A 12,734-nucleotide genomic window follows, 5' to 3' on the forward strand; every position below is an offset into this window, starting at 1 on the left:
ATCTCTTACTGTGTTTAACAATCCTATCAATGCCTGTGAGGATCCAATACGTCGTGATCATGTCGCCTCTGATTATTCTATCTTCAAGTTATTGAAGTTCAGTTCCTTAGTCTCTCGTTACAGACCAGTCCTTGTGAACTATACTAGACTCATGTGACCACTGCTGCAGTTGTCCATTTACCCCTGAAGTCTGTTGCTCTCTTCTCCCGTTCGTATGCGCCTCAGCATCTTACATCGTCCAGAAAGAGGATGACATACGGCTTAATTACCTGCATCAGAAATACTACCAGTCTCACCATTGGTCCTGACGACCCCGTACTCATTTGTCATCCACTGAGATACTTCTCGAACCATCACTCTTTTACTCTTTGATAGGTCCTAATCCACTGGATTACCTTTCATGTTCTCCCATCGTATTTCTCCAGCTTGTTCGTTAACCTCTGGTGTATCAAATGAAGTCGAAGAGTTAGACACAAGTGCAACATGTGGGTATCTTTATTTGTAGACGTTTCGCCATCCAGTGGCTTTATCAATACAAATTCAAGGACATGATGTCCTTGAATTTATATTGATAAAGCCACTGGATGCCGATACGTGTACAAATAGATACCCACATGTTGCACTTGTGCCTAACTCTTCATCTTCATACCGCTTATGTACAACGCAAAATCAAATTCTTCCTTGCCGTCCAGGAAGATGATACACATCCATTTTCTAACGCTACGTCTCATTACTCTCGTAGAGCCCGAGTTCGAATATAGGTCAAGGATCGTGAATACAGGCTCTTAATTCAAGGCTGCTTGCCTATTCTCCCTGCAGGAGGATCTTGAGGGAGGACGCACAGAATGATCAAGATCATGACCTAGATCCCGACTGAGACGGTGACAGCCAGAGTCCTGGAGGTCAAGATTACTACCTCCAACTATTTTATTCTTAAGACACTTCTACAGTTATCTTTATCTTTAAATAGACTTTTTTTTTCGTGGGTAAAAAATTATTAGCTGTTGAGAAATGCTTTATTGCTTCCAGCAGCGGCTAGTTTGCGAATAAGCAGCTCATTCTGCGAGCGCTGATAAAACCCACACCTGGGAGAACTTTGACGAAATTTCGGTCCGTCCGGAATCATTGGCAAATCATAACTGAGGCGAGGAAAGCATAAAAGACTTAAATAGCATACGATAAGGGGTGGGGGAAAGAAGGGAATAGAAATAGTAGTAGCATAAGCAGCAATAGTATATTTTTCAAGCTAAGAGATTTGACACACATGCACCATCTGGGCACCTTTTGTATGAAGATTTTCCAACCACCAGTGACGTTATCATGTTTTATCAATTCAATACAGAGGTAATTGGAGGTGTTGAAACTGGAGACAGTGGAAGATGAAGTGATCATTCAGAACTATACACAGAAGACAGTGGAAAATGAGGTGATCAGTCCCGCAGCCTGGAAACCGGTGATTATAGATCTGAAGCATAGGCGGGAAGATGGACTCTCATATACTGGAGTCAGACGAGGTGCAGCAGTCACGTCAGTGATGGATGGAACCAACTAGTGGAAGTAGGTCATGCCTGAGAGTTGGGACAGAGTTTTAGTAAATAGGTTACAAGAGATATGCTTTGTACCGATTCTATTGTGTTGCTCCGTCAGACAAGCATCATTATTATAATGGCTCACGAAATCGTAATGACACGATTGCAAACAAACCATACCACGGGCGGGGATAGAACCCGAGATCAGAGAGTCTCAAAACTCCAGACCGTCGCGTCCAGTGGCTAACGCGACGATCTGGAGTTTTGAGACTCTGATCGCGGGTTCTATCCCCACCCGTGGTATGGTTTATTATAGTGGTACCGACAAGGTGAGGAATTGGACACGCGCAACACCTAGGTAACTTAATTTAAAGAAGTCATGCCAACCAGTGGCTTTATCAAGGCTGTGGGACTGATTGCCTCTTCTACTGTCTCCAGTTTTAACAACTTCAGTTACCTCTGTATTGAACTGATAAAGCCACTACTTAGCGAAACTTCGCCAAATAAAGCTATCCAGGTGGTGCACATTTGTCAAATCATCATTGTAAGATTCTTCAAGACTGGAGAGGTGACGGAGTTAAACTGTCAGTCCAGTCGGTAAATAGTTAAGACAGTGTATATTACATTATTTATTGCATGGATCACTCGTGTAACAGTTCATTTTTTTTTCCCCATCACTAGATGACTCAATATTAACACAGCTGTTGTGTACCTGAACCTGTCCTCTTATCTCTTCTCGACTCCGAGGCTCTCCAGACCATACTCAACAGTCTGTTTGAATCTTGCGCACTTCATTATTATTATTATCATTATCTCAGCGCATCGGCCGCCTCACACCGAGGCAGGGTGACCTGAAAGAAAAACGAAAGTTATTCTTTTTTACATTTAGTAATTTATACAGGAGGGGTTACTAGCCCCTGGCTCATCATTATTATTATTATTATTATTATTATTATTATTATTATTATTATTATTATTATTATTATTATGCGAAACTCTTAGCCTGTAGGGGTCATACAGCGTCTGGGGATTGTGAAGTACCCAGGTTTGTTCTAGTGAACATACTCTCAGGTGCGTAAAACATAACGTGTGCAGAATGATTATTTACCTCTATAAGACACTTAACTGTTAGGAAGGTACACTTTGTACACCGATCTCTCTCTCTCTCTCTCTCTCTCTCATATATATATATATATATATATATATATATATATATATATATATATATATATATATATATATATATATGTACTGAGAGTTGGTATTAGGTAGTAAAGTATCCTTGACTAGTGTTGTACAGGTGACACGCAGCCTTAATGACCCTCGTGTGGTCGATGTGTTTTAAATGTGATGAATCAGTCAAGCAACCACTGAAGACTGGCTCACCCACTACCATGATGGTTGACCCTCAAACTCACTACTTTCTCAGCGGCACAGTTTTCACTGACGTAGAAACTTGACTGCAGCAATCTTGTGTTAGTTACTAAATTACAAAACAAATACGTGGAACGAAAATAGTGGAGATGAATCTCTTTATAATGTTTTATAATGAGGTGTGAAGATCAAGACGTTGTGATGTCCTTCACGGTTCATTATAATAGAAGATGTTGCCAAAGATGTATTAGCGTTGCAGGTTGTCCTCAAACATTTGTTAAGTTATACCATGAATTAATGAAAGATCCTGGATTTCACTTTACGAAACAAAGGAAATGCGATAGTAATTATGGACAAGGTAGATTATAGTGGAAAAATGAACATGTTAGAAGACTGGGAAACTTATGTGGCTCTTAAGAGAATCGTCTGAAAATGAAACACCAAGAGGGCAGAGCCTGGTCACGAGAGCAGCGTCTCTCCCTCCTTATTAGCGGACTGAGGATAGTGTCTCCACCACTCTTTGCCCTGAATGAACCACACAGGTTTAGCACTTCGCATAAAAGAAAACGTAAGGACAATGACGTGAGCGGGAGACGAGATTAATAGCTACACAACAGAGCGGTGGACCATTCTTGACGAGGTCGAGATGACACACGATCATATGCTACTGCTGTCTCCGCTAAGTTAGGCTGTAGAGGTCAGTGATCATGTACTGTCCTTGTGGAGAAAATTATATTTTTTTCTAAAACAAAATTGGATATAATATTAATATGCTGCTACCTTCTTTTATGATATATAATGGAAATAATAACTGTGTTTGCCCTGTCATATTCAGTCACCCAAGATGGGTTACATACAGTGTTGAAATCTGTCACCTTCAGCTGGGAGAAAATTGTCTCCTTGTTACTGAAGGCGAGAAAGAGAATCTTTCCTACCCCATAAAGACACTGCTGGGTCACCTTATGGAACACACCTGGACCGGGACCACACCGACGATCCACTTCCAACTTGAAGACACAGCAAGAGCCACAAGCCTTACTCGTGAGTCAATATAATAAGCGTCCAGGACAGCGTTTTGAAGTGTAAACAGCGAGTTGTGAGTTGTTACACATGTTAACTCGTAGATACTGATTATAACAATATAGTTAGTGTTTAAATCGGGGAACGGGTGGGGCTTGAACCCAGGGCGAGTCCTATAACTCAGGCCAGTGCGCTAACCACTAGACCAACTGACTCGAATAGGATTCATCCTACTAGATATATTCTGTACATCCTATCTGGAGAGTTTATCTGGAGAGAGTTCCGGGGGTCAACGCCCCCGCGGCCCGGTCTGTGACCAGGCCTCCTTAGGTCAGTGTCCCAGGATGCGACCCACACCAGTCGACTAACACCCAGGTACCCATTTTACTGATGGGGAACATAGACAACAGGTGGAAAGAAACACGTCCAATGTTTCTACTCTGGCTGGGAATCGAACCCAGGCCCTCACCGTGTGAAGCGAGAGCGTTAACCACCAGGCCACCAGAGCCTATGCTGATTTTAAAAGACTAACACCTGTTGAAGCTGTTATGAACGGGCTACCACCTAATCCCAGGTAGGCTTGTGCTTACATAGTAACCATGAGGTAATAGAAACAATGAGTATACCAGTTAGGGATAAAATCTCTGACCCCTTAGGGCAGTTCCACTTGTTCGTTAAGTTCAGTTTATTAGGCGCGCGCATACACACACAAACACCAGGTTTCAGTGATAGGACACAGCAACTGGAAGTTGAAGACTCAGATGAGTATTTCTTCAGTTATCAGTTGTCAGGAAGTGGAACAATCTGGAGAGTGATGTAGTGGAGGCAGGTATCATACATAGCTTTAAGAAGAGGCACGATAAAGCTCAAGGAGCAGGAAGATAATGGACCTAGTAGCGACCAGCGAAGAGGCGGGGCCAGGAACTGTGACTCGACCCCTGCAACCACAAATTGGTGAAAGAAACACACACACGAGCAACAATAGTTACAGTAGCCATACTGTAATTCATTCAGAAATTTCTTTCCGTTCTATTGCATACACAGAACACTGCATTCATACACATATACATACAGTACATGTAATACATACAACTGTCTGGAACTGCGGATATGTATTGATGAGGGTTAGTAAACTAGACTTGCAGAAATAGGGAGTGGTGAACACCTTGACAGTTGTGTGAACTTTGACAGCATTACTAGCCACAGTGTAGACAGCATTACTAGCCACAGTGTAGACAGCATTACTAGCCACAGTGTACACAACATTACTAGCCACAGTGTAGACAACATTACTAGCCACAGTGTAGACATAACGGCCCAGGTTTATTAAAGACACTTCCTCTTTATATTTTTTTCGGGTGGAGGAAGTAGAGGTTCGTGTGTGATGATTCAGCAGTGTGATCTTAACACATGGTCATTGTTAACACGGTTACTCAAGGTTTCTGATCATTCTGCTGCTGAAGGTAAATAAACCGCGGTACTAGTGGGGTTTTGAAACCCATGGCGAGTGAGCCGTAAAACTCCAGGCCTGTGTGGTTTCAGACTCCGCTCGTGCCGTGGTTTGTTATAGTCGTGCTTTTACGATTTCATGAGTCACAATGAGAGTAAATATCGTCTTCTAGCACTAGAGAAGCGGTCCCGTCACGTACCATGGGAGATAATTGAACATGGTCTTCCTGGCAGTAGAGAATCGGTCCCTTTATGTACCATGGGAGATTAATGTAAAGATGGGCATTATTTCCTGGTTGTTCTCGACAACCTCATTAAGAAGAGAGTGACTTGTAAATAGTCCAAGTTGGACCGAAACGTCATCATAAACTTTTCTCTTTCCTTTGTGCAAGTTATTTGTGTATTGTTCCAGTCACGGTATTGTGCCTTTTTTGTTTTTATTGTAGCCAGCTGGTCCAGTGGCTTACGCAGTGGCCTGAAGTTTCACGACTCACTCGTCATGGGTTCAATTCCCGCCCGTTCCCTGGTTTACAATCATGTCATTATGATTTCGTAAGTCCGCTAAAAAAAAAAAAAAACGAGTGAAGATATATGAATGGAGTAAGGCGATGGCTACTTTTATGAAACTCCAGTGAACCGTAAGAGAGTTACCTGTTTCCAGTACATCTTGCATCCTCTCCCCCAGTTCTCTAAGATTCAGATTATTTACAACTCTCTCCCTATAGTAATATCTGAGTCCCGGTAACCAGTAATTTAATGCTTTCCATATTCTCGGTAATAGCATTAATAAATGTTATATTTGTTTAGACTTATCCCAGTAATATTTCTTAGGATATTGTTTGGATGAGAGAAAGTGTTAGGTAAGGTCTGACAGGTGGTAAGATCCTCTCGTTAACCGGTTCGTTTAGATGAAAGTGAAAGTTCATACAGAGGTTTGTCTTGCAGGCGGAGGTATGACAGTGGTCTACCCTGGGGTGGTGAGAAGCAGGCGGAGGTATGACTAAGTTCAGTGGTCTACCCTGGGGTGGTGAGAAGCAGGCGGAGGTATGACTAAGTTCAGTGGTCTACCCTGGGGTGGTGAGAAGCAGGCGGAGGTATGACAGTGGTCTACCCTGGGGTGGTGAGAAGCAGGCGGAGGTATGACAGTGGTCTACCCTGGGGTGGTGAGAAGCAGGCGGAGGTATGACAGTGGTCTACCCTGGGGTGGTGAGAAGCACGCGGAGGTATGGCAGTGGTCTACCCTGGGGTGGTGAGAAGCAGGCGGAGGTATGACAGTGGTCTACCCTGGGGTGGTGAGAAGCAGGCGGAGGTATGACAGTGGTCTACCCTGGGGTGGTGAGAAGCAGGCGGAGGTATGACAGTGGTCTACCCTGGGGTGGTGAGAAGCAGGCGGAGGTATGACAGTGGTCTACCCTGGGGTGGTGAGAAGCAGGCGAAGGTATGACAGTGGTCTACCCTGGGGTGGTGAGAAGCAGGCGGAGGTATGACAGTGGTCTACCCTGGGGTGGTGAGAAGCAGGCGGAGGTATGACAGTGGTCTACCCTGGGGTGGTGAGAAGCAGGCGGAGGTATGACAGTGGTCTACCCTGGGGTGGTGAGAAGCAGGCGGAGGTATGACAGTGATCTACCCTGGGGTGGTGAGAAGCACGCGGAGGTATGACAGTGGTCTACCCTGGGGTGGTGAGAAGCACGCGGAGGTATGACAGTGGTCTACCCTGGGGTGGTGAGAAGCACGCGGAGGTATGGCAGTGGTCTACCCTGGGGTGGTAAGAAGCACGCGGAGGTATGACAGTGGTCTACCCTGGGGTGGTGAGAAGCACGCGGAGGTATGACAGTGGTCTACCCTGGGGTGGTGAGAAGCACGCGGAGGTATAACAGTGGTCTACCCTGGGGTGGTAAGAAGCACGCGGAGGTATGACAGTGGTCTACCCTGGGGTGGTAAGAAGCACGCGGAGGTATAACAGTGGTCTACCCTGGGGTGGTGAGAAGCACGCGGAGGTATGACAGTGGTCTACCCTGGGGTGGAAAGAAGTACGCAGAGGTATGACAGTGGTCTACCCTGGGGTGGTAAGCACGCGGAGGTATGACAGTGGTCTACCCTGGGGTGGTAAGAAGCACGCGGAGGTATGACAGTGGTCTACCCTGGGGTGGTAAGAAGCACGCGGAGGTATAACAGTGGTCTACCCTGGGGTGGTAAGAAGCACGCGGAGGTATGACAGTGGTCTACCCTGGGGTGGTGAGAAGCACGCGGAGGTATGACAGTGGTCTACCCTGGGGTGGTGAGAAGCACGCGGAGGTATAACAGTGGTCTACCCTGGGGTGGTAAGAAGCACGCGGAGGTATGACAGTGGTCTACCCTGGGGTGGTAAGAAGCACGCGGAGGTATAACAGTGGTCTACCCTGGGGTGGTGAGAAGCACGCGGAGGTATGACAGTGGTCTACCCTGGGGTGGTAAGAAGTACGCAGAGGTATGACAGTGGTCTACCCTGGGGTGGTAAGCACGCGGAGGTGTGACAGTGGTCTACCCTGGGGTGGTAAGAAGCACGCGGAGGTATGACAGTGGTCTACCCTGGGGTGGTAAGAAGCACGCGGAGGTATAACAGTGGTCTACCCTGGGGTGGTAAGAAGCACGCGGAGGTATGACAGTGGTCTACCCTGGGGTGGTAAGAAGTACGCAGAGGTATGACAGTGGTCTACACTGGGGTGGTAAGCACGCGGAGGTATGACAGTGGTCTACCCTGGGGTGGTAAGAAGCACGCGGAGGTATGACAGTGGTCTACCCTGGGGTGGTAAGAAGCACGCGGAGGTATAACAGTGGTCTACCCTGGGGTGGTAAGAAGCACGCGGAGGTATAACAGTGGTCTACCCTGGGGTGGTAAAAAGGCTTATATTCTCCCAGGGTACAACAACTTGTGATCAGTAAAAAAAAATCGTCAGTATTTCCACTTATGTAATTCATTATTTATGCAGAAAAGTATAAAAGTATTGTTTCAGAGCCTTTATCCCAGTGTTTTAGTAGTGTTAATGTAGCAAACACACCTCAGCCACTGTTGGTAGTGTTGACGTAGCAAACACACCTCAGCCACTGTTGGTAGTGTTGACGTAGCAAACACACCTCAGCCACTGTGGGTAGTGTTGACGTAGCAAACACACCTCAGCCACTGTGGGTAGTGTTGACGTAGCAAACACACCTCAGCCACTGTGGGTAGTGTTGACGTAGCAAACACACCTCAGCCACTGTGGGTAGTGTTGACGTAGCAAACACACCTCAGCCACTGTGGGTAGTGTTGACGTAGCAAACACACCTCAGCCACTGTGGGTAGTGTTGACGTAGCAAACACACCTCAGCCACTGTGGGTAGTGTTGACGTAGCAAACACACCTCAGCCACTGTTGGTAGTGTTGACGTAGCAAACACACCTCAGCCACTGTGGGTAGTGTTGACGTAGCAAACACACCTCAGCCACTGTTGGTAGTGTTGACGTAGCAAACACACCTCAGCCACTGTTGGTAGTGTTGACGTAGCAAACACACCTCAGCCACTGTTGGTAGTGTTGACGTAGCAAACACACCTCAGCCACTGTGGGTAGTGTTGACGTAGCAAACACACCTCAGCCACTGTTGGTAGTGTTGACGTAGCAAACACACCTCAGCCACTGTTGGTAGTGTTGACGTAGCAAACACACCTCAGCCACTGTTGGTAGTGTTGACGTAGCAAACACACCTCAGCCACTGTTGGTAGTGTTGACGTAGCAAACACACCTCAGCCACTGTTGGTAGTGTTGACGTAGCAAACACACCTCAGCCACTGTTGGTACGTAGCAAACACACCTCAGCCACTGTTGGTAGTGTTGACGTAGCAAACACACCTCAGCCACTGTAGGTAGTGTTGACGGAGCAAACACACCTCAGCCACTGTGGGTAGTGTTGACGTAGCAAACACACCTCAGCCACTGTTGGTAGTGTTGACGTAGCAAACACACCTCAGCCACTGTTGGTAGTGTTGACGTAGCAAACACACCTCAGCCACTGTTGGTAGTGTTGACGTAGCAAACACACCTCAGCCACTGTTGGTAGTGTTGACGTAGCAAACACACCTCAGCCACTGTTGGTAGTGTTGACGTAGCAAACACACCTCAGCCACTGTTGGTAGTGTTGACGTAGCAAACACACCTCAGCCACTGTTGGTAGTGTTGACGTAGCAAACACACCTCAGCCACTGTGGGTAGTGTTGACGGAGCAAACACACCTCAGCCACTGTGGGTAGTGTTGACGTAGCAAACACACCTCAGCCACTGTGGGTAGTGTTGACAGAGCAAACACACCTCAGCCACTGTGGGTAGTGTTGACGTAGCAAACACACCTCAGCCACTGTGGGTAGTGTTGACGGAGCAAACACGCCTCAGCCACTGTGGGTAGTGTTGACGTAGCAAACACGCCTCAGCCACTGTTGGTAGTGTTGACGTAGCAAACACACCTCAGCCACTGTTGGTAGTGTTGACGTAGCAAACACACCTCAGCCACTGTTGGTAGTGTTGACGTAGCAAACACACCTCAGCCACTGTGGGTAGTGTTGACGTAGCAAACACACCTCAGCCACTGTTGGTAGTGTTGATGTAGCAAACACACCTCAGCCACTGTGGGTAGTGTTGACGTAGCAAACACACCTCAGCCACTGTTGGTAGTGTTGACGTAGCAAACACACCTCAGCCACTGTTGGTAGTGTTGACGTAGCAAACACACCTCAGCCACTGTTGGTAGTGTTGACGTAGCAAACACACCTCAGCCACTGTGGGTAGTGTTGACGTAGCAAACACACCTCAGCCACTGTTGGTAGTGTTGACGTAGCAAACACACCTCAGCCACTGTGGGTAGTGTTGACGTAGCAAACACACCTCAGCCACTGTGGGTAGTGTTGACGTAGCAAACACACCTCAGCCACTGTTGGTAGTGTTGACGTAGCAAACACACCTCAGCCAATGTTGGTAGTGTTGACGTAGCAAACACACCTCAGCCACTGTTGGTAGTGTTGACGTAGCAAACACACCTCAGCCACTGTGGGTAGTGTTGACGTAGCAAACACACCTCAGCCACTGTGGGTAGTGTTGACGTAGCAAACACACCTCAGCCACTGTGGGTAGTGTTGACGTAGCAAACACACCTCAGCCACTGTGGGTAGTGTTGACGTAGCAAACACACCTCAGCCACTGTTGGTAGTGTTGACGTAGCAAACACACCTCAGCCACTGTTGGTAGTGTTGACGTAGCAAACACACCTCAGCCACTGTGGGTAGTGTTGACGTAGCAAACACACCTCAGCCACTGTGGGTAGTGTTGACGTAGCAAACACACCTCAGCCACTGTGGGTAGTGTTGACGTAGCAAACACACCTCAGCCACTGTGGGTAGTGTTGACGTAGCAAACACACCTCAGCCACTGTTGGTAGTGTTGACGTAGCAAACACGCCTCGGCCACTGTTGGTAGTGTTGACGTAGCAAACACGCCTCAGCCACTGTGGGTAGTGTTGAAGTAGCAAACACGCCTCAGCCACTGTGGGTAGTGTTGACGTAGCAAACACACCTCAGCCACTGTGGGTAGTGTTGACGTAGCAAACACACCTCAGCCACTGTGGGTAGTGTTGACGTAGCAAACACACCTCAGCCACTGTGGGTAGTGTTGACGTAGCAAACACACCTCAGCCACTGTGGGTAGTGTTGACGTAGCAAACACACCTCAGCCACTGTGGGTAGTGTTGACGTAGCAAACACACCTCAGCCACTGTGGGTAGTGTTGACGTAGCAAACACACCTCAGCCACTGTGGGTAGTGTTGACGTAGCAAACACACCTCAGCCACTGTGGGTAGTGTTGACGTAGCAAACACACCTCAGCCACTGTGGGTAGTGTTGACGTAGCAAACACACCTCAGCCACTGTGGGTAGTGTTGACGTAGCAAACACACCTCAGCCACTGTGGGTAGTGTTGACGTAGCAAACACACCTCAGCCACTGTGGGTAGTGTTGACGTAGCAAACACACCTCAGCCACTGTGGGTAGTGTTGACGTAGCAAACACACCTCAGCCACTGTGGGTAGTGTTGACGTAGCAAACACACCTCAGCCACTGTGGGTAGTGTTGACGTAGCAAACACACCTCAGCCACTGTGGGTAGTGTTGACGTAGCAAACACACCTCAGCCACTGTTGGTAGTGTTGACGTAGCAAACACACCTCAGCCACTGTTGGGTAGTGTTGACGTAGCAAACACACCTCAGCCACTGTGGGTAGTGTTGACGTAGCAAACACACCTCAGCCACTGTGGGTAGTGTTGACGTAGCAAACACACCTCAGCCACTGTTGGTAGTGTTGACGTAGCAAACACACCTCAGCCACTGTGGGTAGTGTTGACGTAGCAAACACACCTCAGCCACTGTGTTGAGGTGTGTTGACGTAGCAAACACACCTCAGCCACTGTGTTGAGGTAGTGTTGACGTAGCAAACACACCTCAGCCACTGTGTTGGGTAGTGTTGACGTAGCAAACACACCTCAGCCACTGTGTTGAGTAGTGTTGACGTAGCAAACACACCTCAGCCACTGTGTTGAGGTGTGTTGACGTAGCAAACACACCTCAGCCACTGTGGAGGTAGTGTTGACGTAGCAAACACACCTCAGCCACTGTGGGTGTGTTGACGTAGCAAACACACCTCAGCCACTGTGTTGGTAGTGTTGACGTAGCAAACACACCTCAGCCACTGTGTTGAGGTGTGTTGACGTAGCAAACACACCTCAGCCACTGTGTTGAGGTGTGTTGACGTAGCAAACACACCTCAGCCACTGTGTTGGTAGTGTTGACGTAGCAAACACACCTCAGCCACTGTGTTGGGTAGTGTTGACGTAGCAAACACACCTCAGCCACTGTGTTGAGGTGTGTTGACGTAGCAAACACACCTCAGCCACTGTGTTGGGTAGTGTTGACGTAGCAAACACACCTCAGCCACTGTGTTGAGGTAGTGTTGACGTAGCAAACACACCTCAGCCACTGTGGGTAGTGTTGACGTAGCAAACACACCTCAGCCACTGTGGAGGTAGTGTTGACGTAGCAAACACACCTCAGCCACTGTGTGGAGGTGTGTTGACTTAGCAAACACACCTCAGCCTCTGTGTTGAGGTGTGTTGACGTAGCAAACACACCTCAGCCACTGTGTTGAGGTGTGTTGACGTAGCAAACACACCTCAGCCACTGTGGGTAGTGTTGACGTAGCAAACACACCTCAGCCACTGTGTTGAGGTGTGTTGACGTAGCAAACACACCTCAGCCACTGTGGGTAGTGTTGACGTAGCAAACACACCTCAGCCACTGTGTTGAGGT

At 47.7% G+C, this 12,734-nt stretch overlaps 1 protein-coding gene and 1 long non-coding RNA gene across 2 annotated transcripts in view; one reads left to right on the top strand and one right to left on the bottom strand.

Moving 5' to 3' along the window:
• Positions 1-12,734, top strand: part of NaPi-III (Na[+]-dependent inorganic phosphate cotransporter type III) — a 241,285-nt gene that overhangs the window by 110,282 nt on the left and 118,269 nt on the right. The gene's annotated exons all lie outside the window — the stretch shown is intronic.
• Positions 1,003-12,734, bottom strand: part of LOC128695171 (uncharacterized) — a 28,318-nt gene continuing 16,586 nt past the window's right edge. The window contains exons 2-3 of the long non-coding RNA XR_008407961.2: positions 2,242-2,380; positions 1,003-1,568 (exon numbers count right to left, since the gene is read on the bottom strand). This is a non-coding gene — a long non-coding RNA (uncharacterized lncRNA). The remainder of the gene's footprint in view (positions 1,569-2,241; positions 2,381-12,734) is intronic.

The sequence above is a fragment of the Cherax quadricarinatus genome, chromosome 35 (assembly GCF_038502225.1).
Source record: "Cherax quadricarinatus isolate ZL_2023a chromosome 35, ASM3850222v1, whole genome shotgun sequence".
NCBI lineage: Eukaryota > Metazoa > Arthropoda > Malacostraca > Decapoda > Parastacidae > Cherax > Cherax quadricarinatus.